This window comes from Haliaeetus leucocephalus, unplaced genomic scaffold (assembly GCF_000737465.1).
Source record: "Haliaeetus leucocephalus isolate CR32 unplaced genomic scaffold, Haliaeetus_leucocephalus-4.0 Scaffold101, whole genome shotgun sequence".
Lineage (NCBI taxonomy): Eukaryota > Metazoa > Chordata > Aves > Accipitriformes > Accipitridae > Haliaeetus > Haliaeetus leucocephalus.
Window position 1 is genome coordinate 1,480,183 of NW_010972537.1, and position 18,928 is coordinate 1,499,110.

The window sequence follows — 18,928 nt, forward strand, 5'->3', positions numbered from 1 at the left end:
TAAACTTGTTTTTCTACTGAAAATCAATTTTAAAAAGAGGAAGCAAATGGGATTATATTTAAAAAAAAAAAAAAGAGAGAGAAGGAAAATTAATGATGTACGTGTGGAGGGAAACTAGCAGTGGTTAAGATTTTCTGATCACATCATCACTGGTGCTGAACGAGGAACATAAAGACTATTAGAGAAATACTAGAATAGCAGCCCTTATTCCTGCTAGGCAGTACTGCAAATATACCCCCAGGAATTCAGTGATAAAACAGAGAAAATTGAACATGTGTGACAGAGAGCTAGAGTGAAATGAAGCACAAAAAAGAAGTGCAACACAAAAGGCTTAAAAGGGCTCAAGGTGTGAAAACACTGAGGAGAGAGTAAGAGTGTGAGGGATGTGTGAACCAGTGCAAGTGCAAGAGGAAGACAGGAACAGGGTTTTGAGTGAGTGAGGCTGAAAGTGTTAGAGGGTAGCCAAGCATAAATGTGAAAGAAAAAATCGGTACAAATGAGCATACAAGTGAGCAATGGAACATGGCAGAGTGACAGCCTGCAATGTGGTAAGAGATGGCACAAGTAGGAAAACCAGTTAGAAAAGAGTTTTCATGATTAATTTCTTTTTATCTTGGCTGGTTTTACCTTCATCATTTATCAGAAGAGAGGCTGTTACATGAACGCAGACCAGCAAGCAATGTAATAAAGAAACAAGAGCCATAGTAACTACATGGAATTCTCAATAACCAAGACCTTTGGAAATTGCCTTCAGTTTTGTCCATCAAGCTGGGGTGGTCAGAATGACCGTGCAGTGTGTCCTTTGGAAAACAGCAAACTGGACGTCAGGGGAACCCATCACTTTAAAAATGCAGCTGAGCACTTAAATATTTTCTCCCTTACGTGATGAACTGTTCTTGTCACAGTCTACTGTGAAGCCAAACATACATATAGTATTACAATACAAAGCCTTCAGCAAGGAATTAGGGGCAGAGAAATTAGGGACTACAGACATTAGGAACAACTATCTGTAAGAGATGACTAAATAAAAGTCCTACCGCACAGCTGTAGTTACATAAAAACATGAAACCAGGAAATATTTCTCCATTCACATACAAGAAAATTGAAAGAAACAGAGCTATTCAAATACTTCTCTGGATAACAACAGTTATGGTGCTCAAATTACTCTGCTTATCCTAGTAACAGCCTTGGAGGATCTCCTGCACCCTTTCTTTCATATCTAGAATACAGGATGCCTTTTTTTAATCTAGTACTCTTTCCAAGAGTTTCAAGACAATCTCCACCTGTGTAAAATGTCAAGTAGAAAGAGTGAGCTATTTCATTTTGTGTGGTTAATGACAGAGAAACTGCTTGTTTTGTTTTTTTGAAGACAGCCTCAAGTTTATTAGAGTGTAAGAGTATTAAAGCCAAAAGGTTGGATGGCTTCCCTGTGAACATTCAAACTCTCAAAAATACTGATTTCATTTAACCTTTCTACAGTCATTTTATAAAAGATTCAATTTGTCACATTCACGTCATAATCTTGAAAAACTGTAATAAAAGATTCCTATAGATTCATTTTTACCTTGAAGGTTATTGAAGGTCTACATGGTGAATAAATACCTTATTTGTGCTTATCCAGTCTCAAATTTGGATCTTGTGGACTAGATTTCATCAGTAGCTTTCTAAAAAGCTACATACAGAATATATTATAAATAATAATGAAATAAGAAGATTGAAATAATTTTTTCTTTACCCCAGTTTTAAATGGGAGTGACCTTTTCTTTCTAAGACATCTGGGCAAACAGGAACACGTCTTAATATTTTACACATACATACTTACATATACTACTGTAAATGCTTTTTGATCTTCAATTATTGTTTCAGTAATTTGGTTTACATACAAAGGAGTTTCAGCAACTAGAAATGGCCAAAACTCAACCTGCATCACAAAAGTAAACAAATCCTTTTTTTTCCAGCAATGATAAAAAGAGTTGTTCATCAGAACACTGCTAGTAATACTGTTGATATTCAGTTCAGAATAGTTTCCACCTCATTCTCCTACACACGAAATAGCTTTGCAGTACTAAAAAAAATTATTTGATGAGCAACAGAAAAAGCATATGAGAAGGCAGGTGAGTCCAAAAGAAAGTTGAGTCCATCTAATCACTTTCATACATAATATAAAGTTATACCTCGAAGAGACTACTTTCTGTTAAAAATCTATAGACTTGGACAATGTAAATTTAGTACCATGAGCGCAAAAAACATGCAAGATGGGCCTGGGTCTAGGCTTTAGGGCCCCCTGACTTGAATAAGCACCAAAACACATGGAAACTACGTCAGTGGACAGGTGACCTATATCTTATAAATGCAAGTTGGGACAAACAGGACACAATGCAATTCCACCTAAGAAAAGCTGTACGCGCTGTGTGAGAGACCCAGTTAGCCCCAGTACGTTCAGTCACTACGACTGAACAGGCTTTGGGCATGCAATGAAGAGAGATCAGAGCCACTTACTAACAATCTCACTGCATTTTTTGCAGGACTGGGGCTGTTTGCCCCTGAATTTTGGTCAAATATGAATATAATAACTATACTCGTCTTTAAAATTCCTCCTTCTGTGCCAGTGTGTTACAGCGTTACTCCTCACACCCTAACCTTTGCTCTTATGGAATGCTTCCAAGGGGCTTTTTATGTTGATAATGATGGACACTAACTACCCACAAATAAAATCTAAGTCATTGGGAGGTGCAGGTTCTCAGCATCTCTCAGGATGAAGTCTGTATTTTGCAGAACACTTCTGTATCCTTCAGGACAGGAAGTATAGTAGGAGGAAAATCAATGTGCCAGGCAAAGAAATAACAGGTGGATCAGAGCTTTTTCAATACATGCTGTGTGTTTCTTTACAAATTGCATTCCCCGAACCACCCACTTTGAAAGAAATCCACTTTCCCACACAAGTGCTTTGAGTAGTTCAGGTTACACAGAGAGACTGTCACTCAAAAGAAGACTTACAAGCAGCGTTCCCGAAGCTTAACAGCATTCCTTCTTCTCCATCAACACTTCTTTTCCTTTGGCTAAAAAGGTTGGCGTGACTAATTAGTCCCCAACACTCCATTATAATAACAATAATATTACCTAGCCTATATAGTGTTTTTCATCAGTAGATCAAAAAGTACTTAGTAAAGAAGGCAAGTGTCATTACCTCATCAAGTAAGACCCACTAAATAGTCAGCTCTGCTGTTGCTTTAATCCTTAAAAACGGTGTTTTAAAACCATGAAGAAGCCAAAACATAATCTCCAAATAATACACCTTCTCTAGCAAAGGAGATTATTGCCTGTTCAGTGGAACCCAAAAGGGTTCCATGAAGCAAAAGGGAATATATTTGCAAAGATACCACATAGGATTAGAAGGGACCTTTTCAGGTACTGAGCTAAGGCCCAGTTGTCCCATGCTGATATATCATATAAGCCCCTTCTTAAACAGCTCAAGTTTTGCCTTAGAACTAGCGAGAGCTTTTTGCCTTTCATTAATCCCACTGAGAGGCTGTGCCAGAAGTGTACTGATCTGATGAACAGATATTTTCCTCCCATTGCCATCCTAAATGTATTGATCTGATAAAAATCATTTGTCTTGGTATTAACAGTATCTGTTCATCTGAAAAGCTATGCCCTGCCTTGTGTATTTAGAAAGCTCTCAATTTGGTAAGGGAATGGAAAATACAATTAAGTCTCCCATTCTAATAACTAGTAAGGTCTATCAGATTTTGCCTGTGGCTACTGACATATATATATATATATATATATACACACATTACCTACTACCTTCCAGTGTCAAATTCAGCTTTCCTAGGAATATTTAATAAAAGTCCAAGGTCTAGTTCCAGAGCAGTGACAATCACCTAAGAGTCCACTATAGTGTATTAGGATTATTCTTTCCCAAGGTGCCTTACTTTACACTTACAAACACTGAACTTAATTTGCCGTTGTTTGTCCTGCTTTAAAAAATCTCATGGTGGAGATTCCACAACTCCTGTTTCGCTATCTCTATCATGACACTTCACACTCCTTATGTTTAGAGCTGCTTTTCCCCGTCAAACCCTACCTAAATCTCCCATTGCTGCAATTTAAGGCTGTAACTTGTTATGTTCAGATCAAATCCACTTCTGTATGCAATGAAAAGTCTAGTCGGCTTGCAGCATTGAATACAAATGTGCAGTCCTCATCTTCCTGAGAATTTCACTATTTATCAACCTTTCTTTCTTTAAACAGCTAGGGAAGAGGTTTGACCTTCCACCATATGCTTCAGGACAGTACCGAGATACACTTCTTACTCAACAAACATCTTCAGAAATGATACTTCAAACGTCTCGCATTACTACATTTGTGACATTCTGATCTTTTTTACCCTATTTTTGCTATCTGAAGAAGCAAAGACCTCCTCATATACTTTTTTCTCCTGTATCCTTGGCTGATGTCTCTGTCAACTTGTAACAATATTCTGCTGTTTTCTTTGGAGACAAATAATCAATAACATTAAGTAGGAATGTGGTTTTGCCTGTATTCTGGATTCTCACAGCCATTATCTCACGTTCACGTTCAACCGGCCATCTTGAAATAATGACAGTGCTGACTCTGTCAGTTCAGTCTCTTAACTTTTCTTCCTTTTCTTCAGTTTCAGCAATTATCCAAATTACCCAAAACTTAAGTGTTCCAGTTACTTCTTAAGTTGATTTTTTGTGATACACTGGAACTGTTGAGTAGAGTACACAGGCAGAATACAACTTCCTTATCAAGTTCTAGTCATTGCCTTTTAGTTATTTTATTCTTCATATTATTTTAACCACATAACCACCAGTTGTCTTACTGGGCGGCTGACGATGTAAAGCCTCTGCTCTTGAGTTACACTGATAATAAAAAGGTGCTGGGAGGTCTAGAGAGATTTAAATTAGCCTTAAATAATCCTTGCACCAACCACCATCACCAAAAATGCCTCACCTACAGGATCACCTTCCTCTTTCTCTTCAATATATTGTTCATTCAATGTTGTATTTGCTCTTGAGAGGACCAAACAGACAGGTTTTCCATATTCCTTGTAACAGCAAATTTCCTCTTAACAATTTCCTTCAACTTTACAACACCGATTCAGTTAAATCCACAAATGCTTGATGACTACCAAATATCAATTAACTATTTGCAAGTTCGACTGGTAGCTTTCATGTTTACAATGAACTTCAGATACAAAAATTCCCTGTAATTTCACAAGACTGAAACCTAAAAGAATAATTTGGAATGGATAATAGCATACATGTTTCCATGATGCTGAATCCTTTCACACACACATGATGCTCAAATACAACAATGAGGTTACTGTGAGGCACGGTGAGGCTGCTTTTAGTAATACTGCAAATGATGCTCTCATAATGGAACTCAGTGTCTTCCTGACTCCTCAAGATAAAACCCTCTCTTTTCCATATGAATCCACTTTTTTTACTACATCCCACTACTTGCCATGCATGCCTATCTTTGTTTTCTTTTGTCTTCTCTCCCCACCGGGATTATTACAAAAAAAGCCAGCTCTCAGTACTCTGTTCAGCTTCCTACCAAGGAATCATTTATGACAAGTGACAATAACAACTAAGCACGGTTCTTTCCTCACTTTCATTCATTAGCTCCTCCACCCCTAGTTAAACCCTCATGTCCTCAGTTTTCACCACACCATTAGAACATCTCTTCTGTGAGACCCACTAAAAGCAGAGCTCTCGACCTTCACCAATTCTTTTTGTGATTCCTACTCTCACTTGCTGAAAATCTGGTTCTTCCAACAAGCAGAACCTAAAATTACCACGGATAGTCTTTCCACCAGCAGAAGCTTTCCATCTCCTGTCTGCGTCTAAGCAGAGTCTCTATTCCACCACAGCTCCTAAATCAAGTATGTTACTTTCATGCAACCAAACTGTAATTGGTACAAAAACATGCCCTGTTCAGAAATGACTCAGATTTTTCCATTACCTCTGTGCAGTCAAGCTATGACAAAAGCGCCAAGACTTCAGTGGAATATTTTTAAGCAATATCCAAAAATTAGAATATCTTCCTACTCCTTGTAATTTACTGCTGGATATGTAAGGTAAACGATCATTTAGTTATTCAAAATACAACACTGTTTAAATATGCAAATGTTTTCCCAATTTGTTACCAAGGGCACCTCAAAATAAAGAAAATGACATGTTTCATCCTGCTCTGTACATCAGCTACGTTGATAGATTGCAGTCCAGTATGGTGTAAACACTTTTTCTCCCTAAAAATACCATTATGCTTTGCTTCAGGTTGACAATATTATTCTAGATCTGGCTCCCCTGAGTCAACCTGTAAAATAAAATATCATGCCAATTAAAAGAAAACCAGTACTAATTGATGTAGGTTTGTTGGGGGAGGGAGTTCTGCCTTTTCTTTAGTGGTAGCGATTGCAGTGGGTAATAACAATTTTTTCTAAGCTAATGTCATTTTGTCTTGATTTACTGGCCTATTGTGTTTTCCATCAGCAAGGTAGAAAAGTGGCTATTGATAGCAAAAAAGTGCTTTTTAAAAGGCCATTTTTAATAAAGCTCAGGAAGGTTCCGTGACTAGAAAACTTACGAGGCCTACAGCAGTTACAAGGCTCATCCCGAGTGAGCAGTGTAGACAGAGGCTTTTTTGGAAGCTAAAAACAATGCAGTTATACAAGAGCTTTCCTAACAAGAGGGAATCAATCAATCCCCCCAGTACAGCAAAGTATCAGGCTGGGGAGCCATCTTTTCTGTACAGATTTTGAAAAGTAATGACTGATTCTGGGTTAAAGTTCTCAGGTGCTCACCTTGAGCTTCTTCAAATTTGAAGGGGTTTGGTTTTCAAACAGGAGAAACACCGACTCAAAATCAGGGATCCAGAGCCAGTAAAGCAAGCACGGTAGCATCCACAATTATGAATTGCTTAAAATTTTACTTACGTGCTTTCACAGCATGTGCTGTGCAAATTAATCAGCTACATCGCTGTTCAACCAACAAATCCACTATCTAATAAATGAGGTCTGATGCATACCGAAGACTAACCATTTTCCTTTTGAGCTTCCTGTGTTGCTTTCTTAGTCTGATCTGTTCTTCTCTGACTTACAAAACTGTAACGTTCCGCTCCTAATGGAGAGCTTCTGCTTTTAAAACTACTTAGAAGCTGATAAAACAACCCCCCAAATAGGTGGGATATGCAAATTGCACATTCACACCTATACAGACATTACTTCACTGTCGTCTTGTAGTTAACATGTGACAGCAGTAGCATCATCTCAGAAAAAAATTGTGTTACGTTTAGGGCTTCTCTATAAGATCATCTTGTGCCAGTCTAAGATGATACGCCATTTTAAACAGCTATTGCTATGTCAACTAGCATAATATCCCACATGACTGCTTTTATTGGTACATATGTCATTTTGGAAGCTGTCTTAACTGAGCTGGCAAAAGCCATTCCTACCTTGCAATAATGCTATCTACGACAATGACATAGACCAGTATAATTGTACTGGTGTCCTTTATGAAGTTTTCTATGTGGGTTCTTTCTTGTCATCCCCTGATTCAGTGTGCTCCACATCCATATTGCACCACAAATCTAACCGTACTTCTGTGGCACAAAGAAATAAACGCATACAAACAAGAGCTGGGGACAGGGAGGGTACGACATTTTTGAAGGGAACAGGTTGTGAGATACATACCAAAACAACAATTCCCATAGTTTTCAATATCTTGATTTAACCCATCTTCTTCCTGAATACAATAAAAACCATGAGTCCCTGAACTAGCTTTGTTCAAGGAATAATTTTCTTCTCTCCATCTCCTGACAGTGGTCTTCAATTAAAGCCTGCAATGATGAAACTCACTGAGATTGACGGAGGAAATAAAAGGAGAGAAACCACTGAAATGCATCTTCAGAAGCAGATTATTAAATGTCCCACAGACATCGGTGCGAGTGACAGCCACCAGAGCTTAGTGAAAAAACAGAAGCGGAAAATTAAACTTCTCATTGGGCCTGATGATGATTAATATCTCTTCTCTGATGAGCTGAAACTGCTTAATCTTTGCTATTAATATCAAACCAGTGAGGTGCAAGTATGGCAGCTGAAGAGAAAGGGGGCATATGAGAATGTTTAAAATTGGGGAGAGGAAAAGAAGACAAAAATAACTGAGGTACATTTTGCTCTTACATCTTCTAAAGCAAGAAACTCGGAATGAAGCTGAGAGTCACCATCAGCAGCTCTGAAGTCAGGTTACTACGAGGCAGCTCTTGGGCAAACAAAGTCGTACAATTTAAAGGAGATAAATAGTAGATTTCAATCCTTTGGTTAAAGACATTTGCATTCTACAGAAAGACTACTTAATTCATCACATCTCCATTCAAGTGCACGCGAACAAGCAACTAATATCTTCACCCAACTCAAATACGTTAGATAATTGTTATTTTCAGATTTACTTACCTCTGTGTATATTGGCAAAGCTTTAAAGAGAGTTAGTTGGAGTTCCTTGGAAACCAATAATTATGTGTAGCTGTGCAGACAGATTTTTATACTTGGTTCCTATAAGAATATTCTACAAAATGTAACCTCTCTGTTGAGATTTTTACCTTAAACCCTTGGGTTTGTAATGCACTGAAGGAAGAGGTGAAATAGCTAAATCCATTATAGTTAATACTCCTAGAAAACATTCTGTGTGTATTACATTTTCAGACCAAAAGAAACCTCTGTTATAGTCAGCGTAGATCACTTGAGATATGCATTATAATAGTTTGATTAGTAGAGAATAAAAAGCAGCTTTTTACAGCACCCATTCATCTGAAAACATTGTTCCTGCTAAAGTTAACAAGCAAAATCACAGAGTTAGGTTAAATTAAATCTAATGACAGGCAGGAAATTTACTGATTGTGAAATATTAAAGCTGTGGTATTAGTTCAACAAGATTCTAGAATACCAAATGCCTTAATGCTATGAAAAAAATGGAAGAGAAGCCTTCCATTTCTTAATGCTGTAAAAGTAACTTGTAAACACTGTACAGTGATTTTATGTTTTATTTGGAGAATCAAGATTACAAGATTGATAAAATATAAGTTTATAAGCCTTGATCTCATGAATAATTGGTTGCCAAATTAGTGCTCATACAAATCTTGTTTCTTAAATTTAATAAACATTCTTAACTTGCAGCTGAAACTGTGTTTGATTTGATCCTTTCTGAAGGGTTATTTTTCACAACTGAAATGGTACAGTAACCTGGAGCCCAAAACAAAGAATCTGCTTGGGAAATTAGTTTTTCTGGCCTGGGATGGCAACTGATCATCCTAATAACTAGTTTCTATTAGCTATGATAAGGTTAGTAATTATCCTACAAATTTATCTCTTTTTTGAAACGGCTATATGTTTGTGTAACTGTAGCACTGTAGCACGCTCATCTGTAGTTCTCAAGGTGGTATTTTTTGCAGTGCACTTTATGTACTGCAGTATCTCATAGTCATGATCACTTATTTTACATGAAACTGAAACTGTTAAAATGATCCTTTTTTCCTTATTTTTTTCCTCATTTATTTCTCATCTTTCACTTCCTACCTTGAAGCCAGAAAAATCTGGACAAGGATTAAAGCATGTATTTTTGAATAAGGTGCAATAATTTATTCAGAGATGTGCTAGAATCCTCTACCAGCTTTAAAACTGAGTTCAGAAATCTGTGTAGAGGAAAAGCTTTGGTGTATCTAGAAGGTATGGGTCAGATGCAGAATTACCAGCCAGCATTATTCTATCAACTCTACAGTGTAATACAGCCTGCACTATGCAAGATATTAGAGACATTGATTGTTAACAGTCCCTCTAATGGTAAAAATCTACAAATCTTCATAAGCCAGCAAAACATCAGTAACTGTTTTGTGTGATTTTGGGGAGAATCTACAAACTTGTCTGTCATTTCCATTTTGAAATACAAATTAAACAAAAGACTGCTGCAACTACTCTAGGACAGATGTACTGTAATGTAAAGAAGGAAAGAAGAATGATAAAAATAGGAAAAATAGGGAAGGAAGAAAATGGTGGAGAGGAAGACAACTACTTTTGGATTATTTTTTTTTACTCTACTTAATCACATAATAAACAGATAACTCTTTCATGTTTTTTTATTCCAGCAATTCCTTCAAGCCCTTTCCAGCATATAAGAATATTTCTATCTTATTAGCTATGGCTTTATTTCAGCTCCAGAAATAATCCTCTATATATTACACGAATACTATGCAACATTCTTTGATATTAAACTACACCATGACAACCTCAATCCTGTGTCTAGAGAGCCAAACGAAGATGCTATTGTAGCACCAACAGCCATAGATGCACTGGTTTTAATCTACTTAGGAAGAACAATAATCACTTTGAAGATGTAGGGGCCCAGGCTTCACTGCCTAGAGAACAGTGTACAAGCTGACCAGACTTCTTCTGCTTCTCAGAGTGGCCTCTCTCTACCCCTCACAGTACCTGTGCTCGCTCAGTTACAGCCAACACAAGCAGGTCTGACCGTACTACAATCACATTTTCAGTTTATTTTGTAGATACACATTTTGGGGTTTCCAATTCCAGACTTTAATGTGTTAAATCCAATCTTGTAAGCTAGTCCAGGTGTCTGAAAGTATATGTTGGTGATGGTGATTTCACTGGGCACCTACCAAAGTTCAGGAATCTGTATGCAGAGAGCAGATCATGCATCTCTTTGTTACAGTAGGTATAGACCTGTTATTTCAACCTCACTGGAAAAGTATCTCGTTATGAAACAATTTTATTTAGACAGTAAAATCTTTTAACTAGGCCCATAAGTTGTTATCTTTGATTTTTTTTTTTTAAAGTAAATGTCCTAAACAGAAGCACATTCTGTTATGGATTGTGAATTTAACTTAGGAAATGTGATGAATCCAACATGTTTTTGTAATTTTAACTTCACTACTTTCAGTTCTCCCCCCTAATTACTGATCTCTGCAAACGCTGACATTTAGCAATTTAAAAGCTAAACAGAATTATAAAGAAAAAAAAAAAAAAGGAGGTTTAAAACCTTGAGGGTTACATCCTGGACTTTGACTCATGTTTTACAGAACTATGGAAGACTGTCATGCTACAGGCTAAAAAAATGATTACAGCAGAATAGCTCAAATGGCTTGAACTTTGTTAAGCTGGAAGAGAATCTCAGGCTAAAAACATATCATTCTCCAGGTCATCAACTTTTCCTCCTATTATTGGTACCTACAAAGTTGAGTAAAACCAAGATGACTGCTGTCAGCCCATGTTTTTGAAGTTACCTGTGCATTTCACTCAATTCTCCAGGGATATCTAGATACATTCAAAAAACCCTCTTAGATTCAAGTCTCAAAACAAGAATTGCAGAAGAAAAAGCAACACAAGACAGGTAAAACTTCACGAGAGGGAAATTACTCAACTGAAAATTCAATGGTTGTCATGACTGAAAAACGTTTGAAAAAGGTAAGGAGGCAATAAAAACATGTGTTGAAGATACTGGTGTTCTATCCTGTAAGTATACATTTGTTGACCTGTTTGTCTGTTTGCCCCCAAAGCTCACTGGTTAATTTCAAATTACTTTATTAGAGGGAAAGAAGTCAGAGGTAATGAAGCTTCTACAATTGTCAGGAACACACAGAGAGAGATGAGGGATGCTATACGTTTTACCATCGAGAAATACACTGCAGCACGAGCTCAAGATTTATTTAGATACCAGGGGACCCACATGGGAGCTAGATTTTATAAATGCCCTAATTGTAGGAAAAGCAACTTCGACATCAATCAGATGCATGACATCAATCACAGCAAGTCAGGCTACATTAGTTCCAGCACTCAAAGAGTGTCTGGTGTACTTATAAACTGCACATTTTGTTTCAAAAAGCTAAGCGCTCCTTCTTAAGGGTTTGGCTTTTTTTTAAAAACAAGACATTTAAGCTCATCTTGCTTTTCCGTCTGTCTTTCTGCAGAAAAACTTATTTTGACTATGAAGTTAGTAAGTACTTAGCTTTGAAACGGAGAAAGAGGAATAATCAGGAAATAGCTCTCCTACTGCTAGTCTTCCATCCAGCCCTAACAGAATTTAGGCATCCAGATGCCCCTTCCTCTTGAAAGGAATTTGCTTACCTTTGCGTAATGCAACTTTTATAGACTGATTTTTCCCAAAATTTGCTCAAAGAATGAGGAAGACAAAGATGAAACAAAAACCTTGAGAAATCCTACAGATTATATTCAGAGTAAGCTGCTGTTCCAAAGAAGCTGGCAACTTATTCCTGCTCAAATAATTCCTTTTCGTTCTGACCTTTATGTTTCTGCCAGAAATTACAAACCAAGACCTGACTGGAAAAAGAAAGCCAACACAAAACTGGTAGACATGTGTTTAGAAACAAAAAACCATTCCATTCAATCAAGAGATGTATAGAGAGGAATGAAGGTAAACCTACAGCTTACTTTTATGAAAGAATAAGCATGTACCTAAAAAAATGAGTGTCAAAAGAGAACGTGTGTGTCCTGTACTAGAATTGAAAAGAGCAATGTGGACTTGTTTCATTTGGCACAACACACTGACAAAAGAAGTGGCTGTTGCAAGACTCATGGCATTTCCTGAGATGATAATGTATTGGTTTAAGGATGTAAACTCCGGGCAAGCTAAGGAAGAAACAGCACTGACACCAGCATTTAGGTGTTGAGCTATTCAGTGGACCTTATTAGTTAAGGATAAAATTGTATTGCAGGATCGTAGGTATTTAGTTTAATTGAAAGAGTGGTTGAGAAGAAAAAAGGTCCTCACTAACTCCACAGTTTGACCTCCAAAAGCTTCTCATGACCATGTTGCATTTTGGCTCACATTCTTTGTCTAAGTCCATTCTCGTTTTGCCACAGAAACTACTTCAAATTTCCAGTCACTGCTCACAAGCAGACTCTTTCTTTACATAATGGGGAGTAAAACTCTTGTTCATACTCAGTTGTTAATTTTATTTTCTTAGGTGATGGACAGATAAGGGTTTTCATGTCTGTAAAACAAAATCTAATTGTGGGGCTACTGAGTTGCAAGCTAAAGATGATGAGCGGAGAACCAGATTCAGCTTTCACAGCAGGGACCTTCTGGTCAACAGCATACTTCAACCAAATTTTGTCAGTACTCTGTATATCCACATTGCAAGGGTTTCATAGAAAGACAAGTTTTCCAGGATAAAGCAACAAAACTTGGCATAAGCCTGAGGTCTTTACTAGCATGACTGATTTTATTCGTGTAGGATCCCCAAGTAAAAACTGCAAACATACTTAAGAAGGTATCCTGACTGCAGCTGAGACAGAGGTGCTTAAGTGACAATTCTCAGCATATCTCCTAAAAAAAAAAAAACAAAACAAGAGAGGAGTAAACCACCACCATTTGCTCCAGAATGGAAACTTCTACTTTAAATGGACACTGGACCAAGTTTTCTTGTTTAATCTTGTGGAGACACACAGCAGATAAAATTCAGGCAAACTGAGCGATTCGTAATGAAAAAAGCAATTTTAGATTTTGCCCCTTCCTGATTACATTGTCTGTGAAAGGATTATTGCTGATGTTTGTTCATCACTTGCAAGTGTCTGATAGACATTTTAGCAATTAATTATTGGTTTGCCTCTTCTTATGAGCAACTTTCTGCAAGCATTAAAAATTCAGGCAGTTTTCATCACGCACATAGATCATGTGATAAACTTTTGGCACTTAACTGGATAAAGCTGAACTGCCAGAATCAGTTTTCTGATTCAAGTATTCACAAATATGATTTCAAAATCTGCTTCCCATGAATATTAAAACTGGATATTCATTGTTTCTGTAGACAGTCTTCCCAATTAACATATTCACTAGAATATTTATGGAAAGCATACACAAAAAGAGTGTGAACAGCATCAAAGTGAATCCATTTAAATACTAAGATGAATATTTGCAGCCTTCCTTCATTTCACTTTATTGTATTTTATGAGGTGTTTGCCCAACTCTGGCTTCAATCACGTCTCTACAGATTACTTGGACTAAAACGTACTGACAGAGAATGATAGTCGTCCAACACTGGAATGAAAAGAGTCGACTCCCTGCTCTCTCACAGATTCCCTACGTGATCTCACACAACTTCTCAAGTTTTCATCTTAAGGTTACATTACTGACTCATCCTTTCCTCTGAAGTATGTTCTACACAGGAGCCCTACACAGACACGTTAGGGCTTTCAACCTCAAGTGGATCCACCACGCAGAAACTGATAACTCAAGCGTATTTTCATCCTCTCAAAACGGAGGTGACTGTGAATCTGCTGAGGCCACATAGTCACAGTGGATGTTTTTTGAGGAATCAGTAATCGAGAGATCATGTGTCAAATTACAGTTCCAAGTCTCCATTTTCCATGACCTTCACGGTAAAGGGGATAGGAAACTGCTGCATATAGCTTGGAAAACAATGCTATTTCTGGAGCTACTGTCGGTTAGTGAAATTGCTATTTTCTTTCTAATGAAAATTCATCATATATTATTTGATTATTTCCTCTTCCCTGCTTTAAATGCACTCCACCCTTCCTGCTGTATTACCTTGCCTTTTGAATGTAATTTAAGAATGTTGGAACAATTAGCTTTTTCATTCAAAGTAACTGATAACTGAAATTATGCTGTCCTTGTGCATTATTAAAAACAACAACAGTAACCAGGTACGTTCAAAGGCTATACAATATTCAAAATCCTCTTTAATATTCTAGTTCATAACCTTAATAGACATTTATACATGATTAATGAGGCTTTTAGTAGCCTTCGCTGTCACAGCTTGGGTAATGCCAACTCCAATGAATATTCCAAGGAAAGGGTCTTACTGGCAGCATCTGAGTGACAACTGTGAAGTAGCAGGCTGCAATGTACTTTCTGACAAGAGAAACAAAACCCCAAATGAAACAAAATTCTGTCGTAAGGAACTGCAATCTACTTAAAAAGCAGAACACGGGAATTGACTACATTAGGGCATATTTTATATTACAGATTCACTAACAAAGAGCTTATAAAGGGTTTCTAAATGTGATCCCACTGCCATGCTATGGCAAATGAATAAATTAAGTTCTTAGATATAAACATATGGATGAGTAATGTAGTTCCTCATTACATCAAGAACACATAATTTTCAGACACAGCACTGCAGATACCAGTACCAAAGAGAGATATTTGATTCTAGAGCCCTGAAACATCCAAACAAACAATTGCAAAAGAATACAAAAAAAAAGAGCATAACATTTTTTTGCTGTAACAACTCAGCTAGCTTAACCTTTTTAGCTTAGTGAAAAAAAGGCTGAGAGATGATTTGACTACTACATGTAAATACCTTCAAATGGAAACATACCCAGGCCTGACTGGGGAATAATTAGCATGGATTCACCAAGGGTAAATCATGCTTGACCAACTTAACTGCCTTCTTTGATGAAATGACTAGATCTGTGAATAAGAGATGACCAGTAGATGCAATCTGCCTTGAATTTAGCACAGCTTTCAATATGGTCTCCCACAGCATCCTTGTATCCAAGTTGGCATTTTACAGTCTATATGGGTGGACTACTAGATGCTTGAAAAACTAGCTGGAATGTTGGGTTCGAAGGGTGATGGTTACTCGTTCATGCTCTGTTTGAAGTCAGTTACCTGTGGAGTTCCTCAGCATCTATTCTGCGACCAGTCCTTTTCAGTAATTTTATCAATGACTCGAAAGAGAAACCAGAATTCACCCGTATCAAGATTGCAAATGACACCAAGCCTGGGGGTCGCAGTCAATAAACTCACAGGCAAGGGTGTCACCCAAGGGGACCTAGACAGGCTGGAGGAACGAACAAAGCAAAGCCCTGTACCTGGGAAGGACTAACCCTCTCATACTGGCACAGGCTGTGGACTAGTCCTGCTGGGAAGGACCTGCAGTCCTGGTGGACAGAACATTAAACAGGAGCCAGGAGCATGCGTGGACAGTGATGAAGGCCAACGGCATCCTGGGCTGTATCAACAGGAACATAGCAAACAGGCTTGAGGGAAGCGACCATCCTCCTTTACTTGGTACTCATTAGACTACATCTGGAACACTGTGTCCAGTTTGGGGTCCCAAATCTAAGAACAACATCGATGAAGTACAGCATAGGGCTATCAAGCTGTACGGGGGCTGAAGTGCTCGCCCTGGGCTTGTTCAGCCTGGAGAAGAGAAGGCTCTGTAGGACTTACCAGCAACACCCCAGCACCTACAAGCAAGTTGCGAGAAGACGGAGTCAGGCTCTTCACAGCGATACATGGTGAGGGGATGAGTGACATCAGACATCAATTGAAGCAAGGGAGGTTCAAACTAGGTATAAGGAGAAACTCTTCCACCTGAGGACAGTCAAGCAGTGGCACAAGTTGCCCAGGGAGGCCATGTAGTCTCTATCCTTGGAGGTTTTCAAGACACGACTGGATAAAGGCCTAAGAAATCTTGCCTGACCCCAAAGCCCACCCTGATTTGAGCAGGAGTTTAACCACAGAACTCCTGAGGTCCCTTCCACGCTGAATAATTAAGTGAGTCTATGAAGATACCAGGTACTGGCAATTTCTTTAACTTAGTGGAGAAAAGTATAACAAGAACCATTTACTTGAATCTAAAACCAGATAAACTGAGAAGAAAGCTTCTAGTGCTGCCTGTGATTAACCAAAGAAACTAGTGCCAGAAGAGAGAGAGGACTCTCCACTCCTGTTGATTTCAAACCAAGGCACAAAGCCATTGTGGGACATTTTTTACTCAAGTATACACAGACAGCTTAAAACGTAAGCAAATTGTGTGAACCATAGTGGAGTGCAAAACAAGAAGTGAGGTAAAATAACAAAATGGCTTTAATTCTCTGCCCATGATACCTACAAGTTAGGGAAAATGGTAGCTATTATTCAGTTAAATAAATATTTTAACGGACCTTAGTTTTTAACCAACAAAGATTCAATCACGACCCATCCAAACATTAAAAGAAAAAGAAAACAGATACAGAAAAATAACAGAAGGAGTTACTAACTTTATATAATTTCCAGTCCTTTTCCAGTTCAAGGCTTCTTAATAGGTCATGGGCTTTGCTCCCTGGTTTGCATTTAAGATTAATTCACATTGAGAGCTTTAAGTCACTTCAAATACCATGTAGCAGCAAATTTCAAGATTTGTATTGAGCTCTCTGTAAAAACAAAGGATTCTACACACACAGGAATTTAAAGCAGCATGCCATTATCAATTGTGGACACAATTAAAATAGTCATTACGACGAGGCAGCATAATATTCTTCTAAAAGCAAAAAGGTGAGGCCTGCATTTGCTCAGCTTTTAAAAATCAAACAAAATCAGTAATGTTCTGCCTGCCAGATCATTAGTTTTCAAGTATGCAGCCAGCACCCCTTATATTTCCAATTTAACAGGAATCCCATAAGTGTTTCATTCTAGAATAAGCTCATAGAGTTACTACCCATTAAGGCAGAATTTTAAGTAACCAAATAAATTTGCATAAGCAAATATTTGTACCTGGCATGTAACTCATTCAGAAATGTATGCAATACACACTGAAAATCTTTACATGTTCTCTCTTGTAATTTAACTTGGAACCCAATTTTGTTTTGAAACAAAGCACAGATTTGTCAGCCAAGGTTACGTGAAAGAAGCTTGACATTTTAAACAATGCCTTTTTAAAATTATCAGACTGTAAACTAGAGTTTGAACAGTTTTTAAAAGGCTGAAACGCCTTTCCTCGTGCTAAGACAACTACAAAGGCTGAACAGCTTTTTTCACTCTTGCCAAAATAACACACCTATTGCCAAACATAAAATGTTCCATCTCAGGGGGGAAAAAAAAAATGAAAAAGGAAAGTAAAAAAAAGAAAGCTACAAAGTAACAAAAAAATAGGATATCCCACATCTTCTAACCTCACCTAACTGCAGTATCATGGCTGAACTCCTTTAAGGCCAGGAAAAAAGTTCATCAGATAGACAATTTAAAAGTTAAAGTAGTGGTTATTCCAAGTGTGAGTATAAAAAGTGCTAGTTATATAGTTGCAAGTCAATGTACCTATGAACCTGAGGATCTCCACCTGAAGAAAGAAGAGGACAGAAAGATTCTCTGGATATAGCAACCCACTGCCACCCAGAGGGATATGGATTCAAACTGATTTTATATAAAGAGAGTTTTATACAGGTATTGATTGATTTTCCGTGTTCAGCCTTCTAGCACAATAAGCATAAAGGCAGCGGCCAGAACTAATAATCTTCACACAAAGGCAAGAAAAGAGCATCGTGTGTTTGCAGGTTTTGGCCACGTAGGCATTTATATAACTAAATGAGGAGCCCATAAAAAATTTCACAGAATTTGCTGCTACATTTACACCTCAGAGCAGTGTCCCACCACCGTCTGACATTCCGCAAACCAGGTACCACCGTGTGTTCCCTGTTCCAGTGAACAGCAGCACACTGCACAACCGGACAAGAGAAAGCCTGCGGCTGAGTGACCGTGACCTAGCAGAGCCCACTAGGCAAAGAACCGCGCCAGACACATTTCCCTGGCTTGTACCGTAGGCTCTCCATGTTCTTGTAGCTAGATACACCTTCCTGCTTTGTGTCCCAAAATCGGACTCAGTGGCCCATGTCATCCATACATATAAGGTCTAACACACAAGTCCATAAAAACAAGAGTTGCGTAAAGAGTGCCCAGAATACGTATGGATGTCTTTTAAAACACTTTTAAATAATATTAAGGGCAGATCTAAAATGAGATGTTAATTTTAATTAAAGGTAAAATCTTACAGGGCATAGGACAGATCAACTTTTAAAAATTAGAAAACACAGAGAAGAAATTACTAAGGGGCGGGGGGGGGGGGGGGGGTGGCTTTTTTTAACATC

At 37.9% G+C, this 18,928-nt stretch overlaps 1 protein-coding gene across 1 annotated transcript in view; it reads right to left on the reverse strand.

The window, feature by feature from the left end:
- Positions 1-18,928, reverse strand: part of LARGE (like-glycosyltransferase) — a 206,257-nt gene that overhangs the window by 186,880 nt on the left and 449 nt on the right. The gene's annotated exons all lie outside the window — the stretch shown is intronic.